This window comes from Hordeum vulgare, chromosome 3H, assembly GCF_904849725.1.
Source record: "Hordeum vulgare subsp. vulgare chromosome 3H, MorexV3_pseudomolecules_assembly, whole genome shotgun sequence".
Taxonomy (NCBI): Eukaryota; Viridiplantae; Streptophyta; class Magnoliopsida; order Poales; family Poaceae; genus Hordeum; species Hordeum vulgare.
In genome coordinates this window covers 254305142-254312318 of record NC_058520.1, presented here as the reverse complement: position 1 = coordinate 254312318, position 7177 = coordinate 254305142, and the positions used below count along the sequence as shown (strand labels likewise).

At 49.0% G+C, this 7177-nt stretch overlaps 1 pseudogene; it reads right to left on the bottom strand.

The window, feature by feature from the left end:
• Positions 1-328: 328 nt before the first annotated feature.
• LOC123443626 lies at positions 329-4704 on the bottom strand (annotated as a pseudogene).
• Positions 4705-7177: the final 2473 nt, after the last annotated feature.

Below are 7177 nucleotides of genomic sequence, written 5' to 3'. Positions count from 1 at the left end.
ACGCCATTAGTATATGGTATACTAATGGCGCACCAGGCAGTGCGTCATTAGTATAGCTCATGATGCGCCATTAGTATGCCTCCCAGATGCGTCATTAGTATGCCTCCGAGGTGCGCCATTAGTATGCCTCCCAGGTGCGCCATTAGTATGCCTGTCAGGTGTGCCATTAGTATAACTCATGGTGCGCCACAGGTTATACTACCAGCTCTAAAAATATTCAATTATTATCCTCACACCCACAAGAAGGTTCAAGATAAACACATATTACACCACAATGAAAATATGTTTATAAACATGCACATACATTAAACGCAAGTTGACAAACAAATTAACCTAGAGGAAGCATAGTTTTGACCATCTTAACAATCATCTAGAACACACAAGTCACAAAAAGATAAGGACTATTGGTTACTATGAGAGACTTCAGATGGTCCAGAACACACAAGTTTGTATCTACATACACAAAGTGCAAGCTCCAAAACACTCGAAACACCAAATGGTCTACAAGACAATAAGGTTCATGATTACAGGTTGGTTGGTCCATAAACGCTAGAGTCATCATGTCCATGTGCATCAATAGGTTGAGTACCTGAAAACATTTTGCACAAATTTGTCAAGAAAGTGGAACCAGATGTAGGTGCACTCATCATGACCTTCCACATAATTAAAGACAGAAACATCTATCTAAATAAATGACAAGAATACAAAACAAAAGACAGATAAAATTTAGTTGGTTAGCTTGTAGAAGCAAGGATAGTGGTGAGCTCAAGCAGCTTTGAAATATGATTCTTTAGAATAAATTAAGTTGTGTATAATTGTATATACCACCTAAAAAATGATGCCTTTAGTATAAACCAGGAAGCCAGATTTCATATGACATCGCTTCGGCCGACTTTGGCATTGTATTTTTTTTCAAAATCACACTACTCTAAAATCACAGGATTATAGTGATGATTTTAATCAACCACCAGATACACTTGTATCTGGGAGGAAATTCTTTCAGTCGGCAATTATTTTTTATCTACAAATCAGAACTTAAACTTTGTTGTTGCTTCAATAAAAACTTGCACATTCAGTTTTAATTCGCGAAAGATGGGTTTCATCTCTCAATTCTATTTCTAAAAGTGAACAAATATTCAGTGTTAATGAGCGTGATATATCACAGAAATTGCCATTGCTTTGCTTGGCAAATGATTTGGATAAACATAAAGTAAAAATGAACAATGTGCAAGTTTCTCCTACCGGCATTCACCCCATTGATATCCTGTGTGAGAATGAGATCATGCGATGCATCAAAATCACTATTCCCAATCACCGGAACAAAATCTCTTCCGTCAGAAAAGTAATCAGGAGAAAAAGAACTTATGTTAACTAAGTAAATAAGCCACTCAGAGGACCTCGAAATATTCTTGTAAACATAGTGCTTAGAACAAGATTCCATAAGGCTTACCAACGAAATGTCACGGTTAGTAACCAGAGTGTAATTTGTCTTCTTCTCAAAGTGTTTCTTTCAGCATATGCCAACTCTGAATAATTTAGAAGTAACAAGATTATCAAATTTGAGAGTGTTCAAGAGAAAATGTGCAATACTTGCTAGGCAAACTCATAATTATGGATTATCAGGTGGAAAAAAAACAATTCACATAGCTAAACAACTGTTTTGGTCCTTAGATAAACAACTTCAGATAATTCTTCAACTATCCAAGGTATATCCCAACAAGGACAAGTCCACGGCAATCTGTGGGAGTGTACCGTTTGTCGCGACGTGCACAGTAAACGACGGGCGGGCAGCCGGGGTTCAGCCCAACAAGGACAAGTCCACGGCAGAGATTGTTGCCACGAAAAAGGTGTGGTTTTTTCTTGGATCTGGAATGCGTTTGCTGGGCGATATTATTACTACGGACTACTCCCTCCATTCCTAAATATAAGTCTTTTTAAAGATGTCACTAAGGGACTACATACGGAGCAAAACGAGTAAATCTATGCTCTAAAGTATGTCAATATACATCCGTATGTAGTCTTGTAGTGAAACCTCTAAAAAGACTTATATTTAGAAACGGAGGGAGTACTTGCTAGAATGTGTATGTTTGCTGGACCGACGTCATCTACAAAAATCTGTCCCAACTCTAGAAGCGATTTCTGGCCATGGGACAAATGCACAAGCTACACTCCGTGTATCTGCATGTACCAACCTGTACAGTGGCGGCTATATGGATCTTCCTATTAATTCGCATGGTGAATTTCTCAGGGTCCAATTAACCCTTAACCCTGATGAGCTGCTTAAAGCACAATGCTTGGGGAAGGATTTCCTTGCCATCATTCAACATCTACAGCTGACCATGCATCACATTTTTCTTCTGTTACAGCAGCTGAGCAAGGGTACGGCTTCAGCAAAAGCAACCAGAGTCATCAATCTCTACTTGTTGTGCCAAACATAGCTGTCCTCATCTGTAGCCTGCAAGAAGAATTCCCTTTAAGTGAATGTGGCCTAAGCAATCATTCAAGTATTACCTTGCAAATTATCTTGTCTGAACAATCTAGAATTGACTGCAAACAAGTCTCTAAATTTATTACATCTAATAAATAGAAACACAAGTGGTCAGACTAACTTGCTTAAACTTGTACGTCTGTACTATAGCCTGCTCCCTGCTGGACGCTGGATAGTGCTAGAAGAAAATTGTGTATGTGAGAGCACTGATAGATGGATTCAGTTCGACTAAGGATTGGCATGAGAGTAGAGATCCCAACTTCAGAAGTTGAAGGATTAATATATATCGATCTAATTACTACTCATACCTTGGATAGTTGAAGGATTAATATACATCAATCTAATTAATAGAAGGCCATTTGCTATAACATGAGGGAACACACACCGAAACTCAAAGAGATCAATGACCAATAGATGATGGTGGAGCGAGACTTACCAACCGAGAAAGGCTCATGGGGAGACCATGGTACAAACATATGGTGAGCATCAGAGTTGCAGGCTTGTTCATAGTACTGTACTTGTATGAATTCTGAAATTAGTCTAAAACTGACTACAATGATGGTTTTTCGCCTTCGGCAGATTTATGCGCCGTCGGACCAGGACGACTGGGGCATCAAAGCCTTCCCCGACATCGTCTCGTCCATGCTAACAAGAGAAGCTCAATACGGTCGTAATCTTGGGGGTTGTTGCATCATGAGATTTACAAGGGTGCAAGGGCCTTATTTTTTATGGAATTGTATATTGTTGTTCATATGTGGATTATTGACTTGCCAAATCATTGACCTCCTATAGTATGATCAGATCAATATAAACAGTGTGGATTCTATTTTTTTAACAAACTCTCATATCAAACCATTGGCTAGTGTTTATATTGGTTGGTGGTAACATCTACCTTATAGATAGGTGGCTATTTGATCAAAATAGAAACTCTCAAGTCCGTAGACGACCTATGAACACAGAGGAAGGTCTCAAAAGGCGCACCATAGGTGCGCCCCCGCCCCAAGTCTAGTTTAAATGGACGCTACACAAGGATGATCTCACGGATTCGCACAGTGGAAACAAATGCTGAGAGGCTGAATGCCCTAATCAAGTGTCATAAAAGAGGAACCATAAGTGTGCAAACAATCAGCTTGTAGCTTGAACACAGTCCTTGAAATTTTGCTTATGCAAATGTCACATGCTAAGGTATGTGTAAAGTACTTATCATAAATCAATAAACACTCAGTTGGCCAGCGGAGTCTACATCCGAAGGGTCAATCCAGAAGCTTGGATGGAAAAAATAAAATAAAAAGAGCAAAGAAAGGAGTACCGCGAGAGATGCTCTTTCAGATCTTCATGCATTTTGAGAACACGCAACACTGCAAAATAAAAGGGCAAGTACGGGTAAGACTGTAAGTAAGTAGGGCAAGCTGCTTCGTAGAATCGAGGTAGACGATTCCTTGAGAGTACAAGATAATAATAGCTACAACTACTGAAGATAAAGGTCATTACGCCGTGCACGGATGGTCTCGAGTTTCGCGTCATCGTCTCTTGAATAAGTCTGCAAAGTTCATGGAAGGGAAGGGGAGAGGCAATTAACACATACGCCAAAGATTATACAGTACCAATCCATCTGTAGATGATATGGTATACCAGTTCCGATAACAAGTGTTGCCGCCGCCTCAGCTGCTCCCCGTGCTGCAAAATGTAATAATGGGATTAAACTGAAAGAACTGTGAAATTTGAGTTCCTGATGGATTAATTCGGCTAGACTAGACATGGTAAATGCAGCAGTAGCAACAAACATCGTTGAGTAACGGGAGGGAGGTGGGTTTCCGGCCGGCCGTACGCACCTCCGTGGGGGAGCTCAGGGCCAGCGTGATGGACAGGTCCATCTGGTCCGATACCGGCCAGGGGCGGCGGATCTCGACGGCCGCACCGACGGCCGGGGCGGAGGCAGCAGGGGCGGCGTGGCGGGGTAGAACAGGGACGGCGGTGGCGTCCACGCGCGGCGATGGTGCCGCCGGCGCGGGCGTGGACGACCATCTTGAGGAGCTCGTGTGCGCCGCCCGGCGTCGCCATCCTCCCGCACGGCGGCGGGTGGGGACGAGGCGGCCCCTCCTTGGCGGGCTCGACACGGCGTCAGTCGAGGCTGCGGTGGGGTGCTGGTCGAGCGGGTGGGGGGAGCCGGTAGAGGGTGGGGTGGGGCGCCGCTGAGATCTGGGGAGGCTGCGGGAGGGAGAGGGCAGGGGATAGCGCGCGGTCGATTTGGGAAAAAAATCATTGGCGTGTGGTCGATTTGGGAAAAGCCCGCCTGATATTTCGGCTATGTGCCGCTTTTCTTTTGCAAAACTACTAATGGCGCACCACCAGCTGGTGCGCCTGGTTACGAATGGCAGGGTTACGAATGGCGCACCAGCTGGTGGTGCGTCATTAGTAGTTTTGCAAAAAACAAATATAGTAGTGGCGCACTGGGTTCCCCACCGCGCCCTCCGGGATGGTGGCCTCGGGCGACAGCATCCGCCGCAGCATCTCCTCCCAGGTCGCCGTCTCCGCCTTGCTGGCCATCTCCCCCTCCCCTTCCTCCGGCGCAAAGGCGCAATCCGCCAAACACCCATCGGGCAAGGGCGCAATCGAGCAAGACTCGGAAAAGCTCTAACCTTTGGTGGGGAATTCCTCGGCTTTGCAGTCGTGGCCACCGCCGCCGCTGCCTATCCGTCCTGGCTTGCACGAACGACGGTCAAGTCCCTGCGCTCCCCGCCCCGCCAACCACCACCACACATCGCCAAGCGGGACCCTCGCCGGTCAACCGGAGACGCGGGGGAGGGAGGGGAGGAAAGAGCGAGAGAAATCCGTGGCGTGGACGAGCGGGATCTCTCCGGGGCGTGGACGAGCGAGGCGGGATCTCGGTTGGATTTGGGAAGGAGAGGCAAGGGCAGAGGCAGAGAGTAGTGCGGGTTAGCAATGGCGCACCCCCGAGCGGTGCGCTATTAGATTTTTTTTGATAGCAATGGTGCATCTCCATGCAGTGCGCCATTCGTAATCTTTTTTTATATAGCAATGGCGCATCCCAGAGAGGTACGCCATTAGTAATATATTTTTTTGGATAGCAATGGCGCTCGGGGGGGAGGGAGGGGGTGGGTGGTGCGATCGACCGATTACTGGGCATCTACACATTTAGAGAATAGTTTAGCATTGCAAATCCTACTAGAATGAAAATATCACCTGTTTTGTGTTCCACGTGAAAAGTGATTCCAAATTTGCAGATAGACTGAAGGTCAAGGTCACCTATCACATTTGTTTTCAGAGATTTGTCAGTGGTGCTACAATAGAAGTACTCCCTCCGTTCGTTTTGAAATAGGGCGACGTAAAAGCAGAAACCTTGTCGTTCCCATTGATCTGTTTGTGGAATCGATTTATCTTCGTTACCTACGGGAGCACAAGTGAATCAATAATCAGGCTTTACTACATGTATAAAACAGGAACAAGCAGGGGGGTTGAAGGCATGCGTTCCACAACAACGAGAAAATGATGTCTGATAAAGCAACAGACTTTCCGGTGACCGCAAGGAAGAAGCCATGGAATCTGAACCCAACTTTCATACAACTGTAAGAGCCTAAACACTTGTACTCGTATAGAATACTAGGTAAACGAATATCCTGGTACAATGAACCTGTCCTGCCAAGATGCATCCGGGCAGATCGGCGAATTCACGGACAGAGAATCGGCCAGATCCCCAAAAGCTCACCCCCACCGGCGACGTCGAGCCCCGAACCCTACTACTGGGCTCCTCGCAGGATCGCGAAATTTCGACGTTACTACTGGCGACACCACCTCCGCGAATCGCGTGACAGATTCACGCGAGCGCTCGCGGTTCAGAGGGCTCAACTGCAGAAGACCTCTCTAGAGAGAGGCCAGGAGAGGGGAGGGGCTGACGGCATACATACGTGGGCTTGGGCCTCGACGGAGGGGACGTGGAAGGCATCGAGCGCGGAGGCGGCGGCGCAGGCGGCGACGTGGAGGAGCGGCGTCTCCGTGGACGAGGGCGAGGGCAGAGTATAGGCGAGGGTGGGGGAGGGGGTGGGCGGCATCTCCGTGGACGAGGGTGGGGGAGGGGGTGGGTGGTGCACTCGGGTGGGAGGGAGGGGGTGGGTGCTGCGCTCGGCCGATTCCGTTCGGGGGAACCAAGCGAGGAGACACGGGAGGGTGCGGGGGGTCGGCGGCGGCGGTGGAGCGGGGGAGGGTGCGGGGGGTCGTCGGCAGCGGTGGTGAGCGGGGGAGGGTGCGGGGGGTCGGCGGCGGTGGTGGAGCGGGGAAGGGTGCGGGGAGGCGGCGGCGGTGGAGCGGGGGAGGTTGCGGGGGGTCGTTGGTGGCGGTGGAGCGGGGGAGGGTGCGGGGGGTCATCGTTGGCGGTGGAGCTGGCCGGGGAGGGTGCGGGGAGTCGTCGGCGGCGGTGGAGCGGGGGAGGGTGCGGGGGGTCGGCGACGGCGGTGGAGCGGGGGAGGGTGCGGGGGGTCGTCGGCGGCGGTGGAGCGGGTCGGGGAGGGTGCGGGGGGTCGGCGGCGGCTGTGGAGCGGGGGAGGGTGCGGTGGGTGCTCGGCGGCGGTGGAGCGGGGGAAGGTGCGGGGGGGACACTATTGGGACACTATGATGCAAATGAGGTGAGGAGGAGGAGGCACCCGAGACAAGCTTGGAGGAGGAGGTGGAGAG